This window comes from Eleutherodactylus coqui, chromosome 9 (genome assembly GCF_035609145.1).
Source record: "Eleutherodactylus coqui strain aEleCoq1 chromosome 9, aEleCoq1.hap1, whole genome shotgun sequence".
NCBI lineage: Eukaryota > Metazoa > Chordata > Amphibia > Anura > Eleutherodactylidae > Eleutherodactylus > Eleutherodactylus coqui.
The window spans coordinates 68,193,467-68,205,865 of record NC_089845.1 but is presented as its reverse complement, the minus strand read 5'-3'; positions in this window follow the sequence as shown (position 1 = coordinate 68,205,865).

Sequence of the window (12,399 nt, the reverse complement as noted above, 5' to 3'; positions counted from 1 at the left end):
ATTCTTTTTAATGGATTCTTTCAGACTGGTGACTGTTTCTTCGCAGGATGCAGCATGTTCGATCTTTGGGCTTTCCCTTGGAACGCCTTGCCCATTTTTTAAACGGGACCTTAAAAGCCATTGCCTGGCACTGTCATGCCATGTGATTTGCATACGAGTGCAATGTAATGTTTCCTATTGAAGTCAATGGGAAACAGCTGCGATCCTTTCACTCGCGAGACTGCGATTTCATAGAAGTGATGTGATACGTTTCGAAGAGTCATGGAAACCACACGTTGGCAAGCGCGATATCCCGTTCGCCCGTGTGAATGTAGCCTAACATAGTTAGGGCTGCTTCACATGAGCCTATGTGTACAAACACTTGTCTCTTCGCGACGTTTTTGTGCATGAATGAGGTTGTTGAGGTAGATTTGCGTGTCTGCGCATATTATTGTACTTTTTACTCGCGCAGGGCCAGTTCACATGCGCATGTGACACACATGTGGATTTAATGGCTATTTCAACCTAATGAAGTCCAAATGTGTTCTTTTCCCCGCATTTTGCGCAGTGTCACACCCTTCCCATTGCGTATTTGCGCACTTCCTATAGACTTCTATGGGAATTTTGCTGCACAAAAAGCAGAGAGATAGGGCAGGTCCTACTTTCTACTGCACACGAAAAACAAACACACTGAAATCAATGGGTTCTATTCTTTGTGTTAAGCACGCAAAAACATGTAAATACGCCCGTGTGAAGAAGCTCTAGGGCCCAATGTCCACGGGGGGATTTTAATTATAAAATCCGCGCGTCTCCCGCGCAGGAGATCCGCAGCTCTAGAAGCCCATAGGGATGCATTATCCTGCGGATGTGATTTTCTCCCGACGTGCGGATTGGATGAGCGGGAAGAAATCGCAGCATGCTCCATTTTGTCTGCGGATCCCGTGGGGCGGCTTCCATTGCAGTCAATGAAAGCCGTCCTATCTGTGGCACACCCGCAGCTGTCATTGTGGCTGTGCCGCAGATCCGCAGGAAAGCAGGACATTAAAAAAAAAAGATCCGGCTGGCACAGAGGAGATTCACGCTGGAGCCGGAGAGGTAAGAAAACCTTTTTTCCTCCCCATGGCCGTGAGCATTGCTGGATTTGGCTGCGGAATTCAGCAGTGGAATCCGTGCATGCATGTGGACATTGGGCCTAATCCAGGATTAAATGACAATGTCTGCTTTCTTTCAGAAACAGCATCACACCTGTTGATGAGTTGTGTCCGGTACTGCAGCCCGAGTAAATGGCTCTGAGCAGCAATACCACATAGAACCTGTGGACAGATTTATATATATATAAAAACAGAGCCACACCTGTCCACAGGTTGTATGTGGTATTGCAGCTCAGAGCCATTTACTCGGGCTGCAATACCGGACACCACTATATATTATATATTTCCCAGTCATCTCCATGACAGCACCACCTGAGACTTACCAACTAAATTTTTGTCAGGGTCAGAGTAGGCAGAGAGGACATTGTGGTCGAAGGCCAGATCCTCGTCCACCTGAATATCTACCCTTCGTTGTTTGATGAAAGTATGGGGTCTTTTCCATACCGCAGCCTTGCATGCTTGTTCTACCGATACCGAGGCATGTTCGGCGCAGGAGCGGATACAGCCCTCGTACAGTGGGCTTTAAGTCTAGTGTGGACCTCTGTATTTATCACCCTATATGCTCTGTGATGGCCAGGCGGATCCACCTTTTTCCTCTTATCTTCACTTGGATTCCTTTAAATGCCTTTTTTAAAAATTTCGTGCCACCTGCCATCTGGCCACGTTAGCCGCTACATCCCACGACGCCGACACAATTGTGTCATCACACCGGTCACATAGTGCTGTGGGCTCTACCCGATCCATTGTAAGTATTTATTTGCTGGGACTTCCACCCAGCATGTCTCTGCGATACACTGAGCAAGGTGGGAGAGGGGGGAGCTTTTGAACATCTCTGTGTGTTCCTGTCCTATCAGGAGGAGGCAATCTCAGGTGCTGCTGTCATGGAGACAATTGGGAATATATATATATATATATTTAGTACAGCAAAAAAGACTATCTAAATTTGGCGTCATTTTAATTCTACTGACCATTAGTAGAAAGTTATAATGTCATTTTTGCTGCAGTGCGAACGCAGTAGATAAAAGACCACCCCTTCCCCCAAAGATGGCAGAATTGTGTATTATTTTCCATTTCATTCCCCTTAGAATTTTTAAAAAGTTTTTCAGTACATTAATTGGTACATAAAATAGTACCATTAAAAAATACAATACTGGATAAATAAAAGAGTTATGATTATTTGAAAGTGGGAAGAAAAATATGAAAAAGAAAAAAAAGGGCCACGTACTTATGGGGTTAATGAAACCTGAATATTTACATTTGGTGCCTAATATCCTTTAATTAAACTGAATCCTGCAGTCTTAAAGATTTCATCATGCATATTGTATCGGAAGTTATAAAGCAGAGAAAATTCAATTAATTCATAAAAACAAGATATTTATATCACAATTTTTATTGCTATTTTTATGGCTTTTTACTTTCGTTAATATTTTGGATACTCCTGCTGTCCAAATATGTTGATCTGAAAAAAGGAAGGATGGAACACAGCAGCGAACGGATACAGAGCCATCTGTTACCAGAATGCAAGGGAAATAAAAGATGTTTATATGTGGAACAATTTAAGAAAATCTTTATGCTATAATAATGGAAGTCATCTGAAGAATTCACTATGGATTTAGATTGGATCAGCCGTATGCAAAAGCACAGAATATTTGGAAATTTATTTTTGGTGTGCTCTTATTATTCTATTAAATAAGCCATAAATATAAATGCAACCACATACTGAGAAAGAAGATAGCTGCCACGTTCACCCTGAACGCAAAACGCACCCCGTTCAGGACAAACGCGAGGCTGTGTTTACACAGGGGGCAGACCGCGGCCTGTAGTGAAGAAACAATAGAAGCAATAACCTCATTCTGACTTCTAGGAAGGAAGAGCCCTGTCTGAAAGGAAGGTTATCGCCTTGAAAAGGGAGGCTCCATGTCCCATGCCTCAACCACTAAGGCCGCCTGCAGACAAGCGGGTCGGATCCGGCGGCAAGGATTCTCGCCGCGGGACCCGACCCGAGCGCCTGCAGGGACGAGCGCGTACTCACCCGCACCTGGCGGCCCCGGCTCTTACGTGTGCCGGCTGCCGGTCAGCCGGCGCATGCGCAGCCCGGAGTCAGCGGCCGGGTGTGTGATGTTTCTGTGCGGAGCTCTGCGAGCCCCGCACAGAAATAGGACATGCCGCGGTTTGTTTGCCGCGCAAGATTTCGTGCGGCCAAACCGCGGCCGTCTGCATAGGATTACGTTTGTTAACGCAATCCTATGCAGGCTTTCAGTGGCGGAAATCCTGCCGCGGGATTTCCCGCGGGATTTCCACCACTAAAAGCCTGCATAGGAGTGCATTACAATACGCACTCCTTTGCAGATGGCCGCGCGAAATCTCGCGCGGCAAACAAACCGCAGCATGTCCTATTCTGTGCGGGGCTCGCAGACGTCACTCACCCGTCACTCACATGAAATAGTCGGGGCCGCGGGGCGCGGGTGAGTACGCGCTCGTCCATGCAGGCGCTCGGGTCGGGTCCCGCGGCGAGAATTCTCGCCGCCAGATCCGACCTGCTCGTCTGCAGGCGGCCTTACACCTAACAAAAAGAAAAGACAAATAAACAACTAAAGCACAACTTTGCATAAACACAGAAATAAACAACAAGAATACTACTTAGCTTTAGCAGCAAAGCTCCAAAGGACACGACCACCAGAGCTGAGACAATAAACAGTAACACCTAGACCCAGGATAAGACTTGTATAATGACCAATGCAATGTCATTGGACAGACATTATACAAGCTGGTCACAGACTGTGACAATAGTTCTGTCTAAAGTTTCATATATATACCTCCTACATTTACTGTACTTACAACGGATTACAAATTGTTTATAAAGCATACTATCCATATAGTAGGACTATATGATTGACAACAGAATAGACAGTTTCAGAAAAAACGGAGTCACAGTCTGTACTTAGGTGTGTAGGCAAGGTCTAAGAGATTAAACACCTGAAAAGTATTGGTCACAAAAGAAAGTGTCATGTCTGTCTCCTGAGATCAGCTGTACTACAAGTTTTCTGGAGCTTTCCTGCTCAGGTGTGGGGATTGTGCTGGCTGTGTGTATGTGTGTCTCCAGTCAGCCAATCGCTCCAGGTCAGTACACATAAAGCTGTCTTCCCAGGTGTGGATGTGGTCAGCTTTCTCTGTTCTCATTCTCTCTCTATGTGTGGTTTGAGCAGGTTCTATGTGTGGTGGCTGCAAGAAAGGTTTGTGTCTTGTGGTTTTGTTTGGTTATGTCGCTGGACTTCTGGTTAGTGTAGGGACTAGTAGTATAGCTGGGAGCCGTGACGTGACCCGCTAGCTTCCATATTTTGGCCAAAATCTCAACAAATACCTGGCAATTATAGCATTAACATCTGCTACTAGTGTTTGTATATTGGCTGCTGTATGGTGTGATTATGGCTGTGTGTGTCTTCTTACTCTGTCCAGTTGTCACTGTCGGTGGCGGCATGTGTATGCGTCTTAGCCTGGGTGCGTGGGTTCCTAGGGCCAGTAAGGGCCCAGATCCTAAGACCACCCCTTATTGGAGCGATGTCCCCGCTCAGGTAGGTCCATAATCATCTTCCTTTGTAGAAGATAGGGAGAGGTGTTAATTCGTGATAGTTTCACCTGGTGTTCCCTATACATGGTGCTCACTTGCTCACCTGAACATAAAACAAAGGTCAATTATGTGACTACAGATATTTTTCAAAGTGTACTTGTCTTTTCAGGCGACTTTTCACAATTAGTTATTGTCTGTAGGTGGAGCTTATTCCCATCTTACAAAGTGATGATTTATTACTAGAATAAGTGTGAGCAGAGGCAGTAGTCTGTCGGTGGTTTTAAGACACTCTGCCCAGTATCCCAATGGGGATGCTTCCAAATTTAATTGTTAAAGGAATTGAGAAAGGTTTGCCACCTAAAAGAGGAAGAGATCACGAGAGAACACTCGTACACCAAGAAGCATCCTGCATTTTTACACTGAAGACAAGAATCCCTTGTGGAGTAAACCACAAATTTAATGTTAAGGATTAGTATTGATGGTTTTCTATGGATGCCTCTTGGTTGCTATACTGCTTATCAATAATTTGTAATTTTATTTTTACTTTTATCTTCTTCATCATCTCATTAATGACTGGACTCAGACCAAAGAGGGATAATTTTTAAACCCATAAGGTGGCTTTACTGCCCTCTTTTTTTTCTTCAGCTGCCAAAATTATTGCTTGGAGTCGGCGGTGGTTAATTTTCTTTGTGTATATATATATATATATATATATATATATATTTTTTTTTTTTTTTTTATTCTGTAATTTGCTTTACTTATTTTGTAACTATTTTTTTTAATCCATGACCCCCATTACATCATAAAAGACCTCTAAGGGTCATTCACATTGTCTTTTTTATTTTTAATTTTACACTTTTTCACTGTAGTCTAATCATCCATATGAGCAGTACCCATAGGAACCCCAGTTACAGGGGTAAATATCCTCCTGTAGTCACTAACAGAGCTGATCTGGGTCTGCTAGGACCCTGCAGCTCTGCTAGGTCAAATACCAGAAGCAACACTTCAGATTTCTCTCTTCATTATATAGCTGAGAACTATGTATCCTCTAAAGGAAAAGGTAGAAGCAGTTAAAAAACACTTTTCTATCTTTCCTCCTGGGTCCTCAGCTGTCACTAACTGCTGAGGACCCGACCTGCTCCTGTTAGATTGCATGTGCAGGAGCTTTAATCCCACGTCATATTTTTTTTTATCACCAAGGATTACAGTCCAGGACTAAATGCTGTAAATTTACTCTGCTTGATCATTACGGGTTAAAGGTGTGGGATGCACATGTTTTTAGAATGTGCAATGAGTAAGAGCTTCTGTTCAAAACGCGTAGGAATTTGGTAACCTATGCATGCATTTTACTCTGCCTGTCTTGTAAGATAAATTTTCCTTTCACGTGTTTCCTGAAGTGCTGGATTCCTTCTCTACATGCATAGTCTATAATATATGGGTTTATTTTCTTATATAGTCATCTAAGCAAAGGCGTACCTGAACTTAAAGGTAATGAAATTGAACTAATTTAGCACATTTGTCATATGACTAGTAGCCTATGATGGTACTGACATACCTGAAGGTACATAGGGCTAAGGTCACTTCCTGGCGAAGACATATCAGTTGTCGACACATTCCAGACAAGTTATTAAAACCCCCCAGATGAAATCTTCCGGCTGTAAAGAGTCCACAAGCCAGTGGAAGACTTACAATATGTATCTAAGGTAATTCTGTTTTGTATTGCTTTTTCATTGCAATTTTACTGTCATGATGTATGTAACATATTCTCTCAGTCATTATCTGCCGATTAGGCGTTTCTACAAGGCTTGATGATTAGACATTGTGATTGGCATTGGGTTTAATCTATTATATGATAAAAGGGTCAAAACAAAGGTGGTAAGAATAAAACAGGAGTTGCAAAACTGTTTGCTTCCTTTGGGGCTTTTTTAATGACTGTCTATGTTTATGGCAAGCACTACTTAAAAATCTGCAAGAAACTGAAGATTCAGAAGTAAAAGCATTAAAGGGTCTATGTAGCTGTGGCGCCTGCCTGTAAAATGAAGCAGGAAGGGCACAGTTAGAAGTTACAAAACTTCTTAAGGGAAATAATCAAATGATTCTCGTCAGTTGTCTCTCCCCCAGCACATGGATGGCTTTGTGCAGCAATTTAATCACAGTTATATGGCTAGGACAGCTTGCAAACAAAATCCTGAAGGGTTTCAGATTCTTTAAACGTATATCATTATTCCTGTTTCTAAACTACTTTCTATACTGCATTTTTTAGATTTTCTACAATAAACAAAACAAACAGTTTTTTTGTTTGTTGCACTGCAATTTTGATACAAATGTATTAGCATTTTTCATGCAATCATATTTACCCGCTAATCAAAATTAAACATTTGTTAGAAGTTAGGCTGGTTTCACATCTGTGTTGGAACCTCCAGTTGGAGATTCCACTGCAGAACCGGCTCAAAATACATGCAGCGCTTGTAGGTCTAATTTTGGGGGAAACAGTTTTGCCTATTCTCAGTTATAGGAATTGGTGAAGACCAACTGCTATGATTCACATACACTGGACATGTAGGGGAGCAGGATCTGTTTCACTCTCTCTGTAGCGCATCCTCAAAGGCAACAGTTTCATGGAGGACTTTATACAGCAGTCCTGAGCAGTGTAACTATGAATCCAGTAGTGGGGTGAGATTAAACAGTTACTAGATAAACTAATGTATCTCTCTGCCCCTGTTTCACACCAGCAGCTCCCTTCTCCTCCCTCCTCCCCAGACTTTTATGGGTTGAAACGGTCATCCAGTCTTTCTGCGTATGGACTTCTGTGTACGGATTTTATCAGTACATTCAGAGAGTGTGATCAATGCATGAGGGAGGAGAAAAAGTGGCTTCTAAGTGGACTAAGAAGCATTTTTTCTCAAATACTTCTACAACAGGATACTAGAGCCTCCATACCCGCCCATATCACATTTTGCATCTAAGCTAGAGGTGGTACAACGGGGTACCAAAACATCCATGTCTGCCCATATCACATCTTGCATCCAAACTAGATGTGGCCCAAGAGGGTGCTATAGCCTCTATGCCCACCCATATCACATCTTGCATCCAAGCCAGAAGCATGTGATACATGCCTGCCTGTATCACATCTTGGGTTCAAGCTAGAGGAAGTACAACAGGGTACCAGAGCCTCCATGCCCTCCCATATCACATCTTGTATCCAAGCTAGAAGCGGTACAACAGGGTACTAGAGCCTCCATGCCCACCTGCATCATATCTTACATCCAAGCTAGAGGCAGTATAACAGGGTACTAGAGTTTCCATTCCCGCCCATATCACCTCTTGTATCCAAGCTAGAGGCGGTACAATAAGATACTAGAGTCTCCATGCCCATCCATATCACATCTTACATCCAAGCTAGAGGTGGCACAACAGGGTACTAGAGCCTTCCTTCAAGTGTTCAGTTTTCCACAATAAATTCTCCTTTTGCTGATATTGTAACCACTTACTTATATCAACGTTACAATCACACATGGAAAGTTTCATTCCATTCCAACAACTTCTGCGGGAGAGATTGTTCTTTCACAATGAATGTATAGGCTTTTAACTAAAATCCTTAGGCTGGGCTCACACAGGCAGATTTGCATTGTGGATTCTGTGATCACTGCGGACGATCCATGGTAAGACTAGAAATTGAAAGGAATGTACTTTTGATTTTTCCTTCACACTCGCAGATATGAATTGTGTATTCCGTGAGCAGAAGAAAAATTGCAGCATGCTCTATTTTGCTGTGGAATCCACACGGACGGCCTCCCTTGATGTCAATGGAGGCTGTCCGATCTGCAGCCCACACGCAATTGACACGTTGTATGGGCTGCAGGTAACTGCATCACTGCTAAGCTACAGTGCAGGAAATACAAGTAAACAAAAAAACTAATGTAATGTGCATGACCGCCTGCGAGTCTCCTCGGTCATCTGCAGTACAGATACACAGGGTTACCGGCCCCACTCACAGACGGAATTCGCTGCGGGCCTCCCACATGCAGAATCCAACCCACTCATGTGAACCAGGACTTACTAAGAGGAAAGCTTCTGAAAAGATCCTGCTCTAGTTATATACAGTACAACGGACTATATACAGTGGTGTCTTGGGTTAAGAGTTTCATTTGTTCCGTGACGGAGCTCTTAACCCAAAACACTTGTAAGTCAAATCAATTTTCTCCATTGAAATGAATCGAAAAGCCATTAATCTGTTCCAGATCGCAAAGCACTCCCACTGGGTATTTCAGTGGGTATAGTGTTGCCCCATTTAAAGCAATAGGACGCCGGCATCCCCGCAGTGATTTTCAGGGAGGGGCTTTAAATATAAGCCCTTCCCTGAAAATCATCCCTAGCTGTAGTAAAAAAATGTAAAAAATATATACTCACCTGTCTGCCGGGGCTCAGGCGCATCTAGCCGCCGCTTGTTCTCCCTGCACTGCTCTGAAGCTTTTCAGCCGGCGGTGATTAGAAATGCAGGGAGAACAAACGGCGGCTAGGGATGATTTTCAGGGAAGAGCTTATATTTAAAGCCCTTCCCCGAAAATGACTGCAAGGCTTGCCGGCAGGCCATTGCTTTCAATGGGGCCACCGGCAGCAGCGGCCCCATTGAAAGCAAGGGCTTGTAACCCAAGTTTTTGCTCTTAAATCAGAGCAAAAATTTGAGGGAGAGCCTGCTCTCAAGTCAAAAAGCTTGTAAGCTGAGGCACTCTTAACCCAAGGTATCACTGTATATATATACAGTACAACGGACTCTCATACTGTATGCGAATGCAGTGATATTGCAATGTTAATTTTCATGAAGGGAATCTGATCGGCACTACAGAAGCCAGGTTATTGGACCCTATAGAGTGCTAGTATTTCCGCCTAGACCCCCATGTTCCACAGTGTACAGTGCTATATACATTTGCTATTGATGGCATATTTGTATTGACTTTTTATTAATTTCTTTTAGTGGTACCGGTTGGTTTGCACTCCAGGGTGCCGTACGTGTTACTACTTCTGCATATCTCTCAACACTTTGGCCGCCCGGAGGGACACTGAAATTTTGATATGTAAAAGACCTGCTTTTCCATGCAGTACCATACTGCGGCGCGTCCTTCAGCAGTCCTTCAGCTACACCTTCCCACGAAATTCTGCTAAATCTGCATGTACAAGCAGATGTGAGTGCGGAGTTAGAGGCCTGACAGACAACTTTCTACACAACTCCAGCTTTCATTATTTTAACTGCTTTCTGGAAAAATGAAAGCTGCAGTTCTAAACAATAATGCCAGCTTTTTCACTTAGTTTTGATAAGATTACGGCCGGCTCCACATGAGCGCCGCATTAGTTTCAGAACGAACGTTGCTTTTTTATAGCCGCGTATTTTACTATACTTTTTGCATGCACAAGGCATGAGTATTTTTTTTGCGCTAAAAGAGAGTACTGATGCTCGCAGCCATTGAAATGACCAACTAGTCTAAAGTGTTCTTTTTCCTGCGCAGTGTTTCATGCGCCTCCTAGCATATTGGACGTACATTTGCGCATCCACATTGGCCTCTATGGAGGCTTTTGCTGCACAAATTTGCAGGAAAATAGAGCATACTGCATCTTGTTTGCGCAACCAAAATGTACAAAAAATATTACGCCCATGTGAACAAACCTATTGAAATCAATGGGTTGTATTCACCGTGTATTGCACGCGCGAATATGTACCTTAATATGCCCCTGTGAAGCTAGCCTTAGAACGGCTTCACACGGGGGCTAAAGTCGTGCAAGATTTGTGCGTTGGGAGACAGATAAATCTTGCACAAATATGAACCCCCGTTCTTTTTGATGGGGTTATACATATAAGCAATGTTTTCCTGCATGGCACCGCAATGCGATGTGGGAAGCATATCCCGACATGTTCTATCATTCTGTGTGCTAGGTGCATGCAATGCAATGTGAGGTTTCCCACTGACAAAAACGGGAGAAACTCGGCAAACCTCCGCCGTGGCTGTCAGAGATTCCCTGCCTCCCGAAGTGATGAGAGGCTGTTTTCACATGAAAACGCCTCGCATTCTCGGGGCAGCTTTTTCTTGCCGCTTACGATTTTCTCTTGCGTTTTTCTCGCGATAGATGATAGGAGTTGCTAATGTTAAAAACCCATCGCTCAAGTTCATACATTGCAATGAGATAAAATTAAGTCCCCAGAGGGAAACATTAGCAATAAAAAAAATCATAACGCAAAAGATAGGACATGGTGCGACTTACAAATCTCACTACTTTGTATGAGTGTATCTATCTATCCCAAATATATCCATTTCATATCTATTTATCTCATATCTATTTATTTCATATCTATCTCATATCTTATCTATTTCATATCTATCTCATATCTATCTCATATATAATATCTATTTCATATCTCATATCTATCTATCTCATAGCTATCTATTTCATATGTATCTATCGCATATCTATCTAGCTAGCTAACTATCTCATATCTATCTATCTCATGTCTATCTATTTCATAACCATCTCTTACTTATTTATCTATTTCATATCTATCTCATATATATCTATCTCATATATATTTCATATATATCTATCTCATATCTATCTATCTATCTATCTATCTATCTATCTCATATCTATCTTTTTCATATCTCTATCTATTTCATATATATCTATCTTCTATCAATATCTATCTATATATCTATTTCATATCTATCTATCTATTTCATATCTATCTCATATCTATCTATCTGTCTATTTCATATATATCTATCTATCTCATAGCTATCTATCTATCTATCTATCTATCTCATATCTATCTATTTGTCTATCTATCTATCTCATATCTATCTATCTATCTATCTCCTATCTCATATCTATCTATTTCATATCTCTATCTATCTCATATCTTTATGTCTATCTATCTCATATCTATCTATCTATCTATCTATTTCATATATATCTATCTATCTCATATCTATCTCATATCTATCTATCTATCTATCTATCTATCTATCTCATATCTATCTCATATCTATCTATCTATCTATCTATCTCATAGCTATCTATCTATCTCATAGCTATCTATCAATATCTATCTATCTATCTCATATCTATCTATGTATCTATCTCCTATCTATCTATGTATCTATCTCCTATCTATCTATCTATCTCATATCTATCTATCTCATAGCTATCTATCTATCTATCTCATATCTATCTATTTCATATCTCTATCTATCTCATATCTTTATGTCTATCTATTTCATATATATTTATCTTCTATCAATATCTATCTATCTATCTCATATCTATCTATCTATCTATCTATCTATCTATCTATCTATCTATCTATCTCATAGCTATCTATCTATCTATCTCATATCTATCTATTTCATATCTCTATCTATCTCATATCTTTATGTCTATCTATTTCATATATATTTATCTTCTATCAATATCTATCTATCTATCTATCTCATATATATCTATCTCATATCTATACATCTATTTATCTATCTCATATTTATATATCTATCTCACATCTATCTATTTCATATCTATTTCATCTCTACTTATCAATCTATTTCATATGTATCTCATATCTATCTATCTAGAGAGAAACAGCTGATGGGCAGGGGTGCTGGAAGTTGGAACCTCTCTGATCTGATAAGGATTACCAGTATGAAAGTCCCGGGGTGC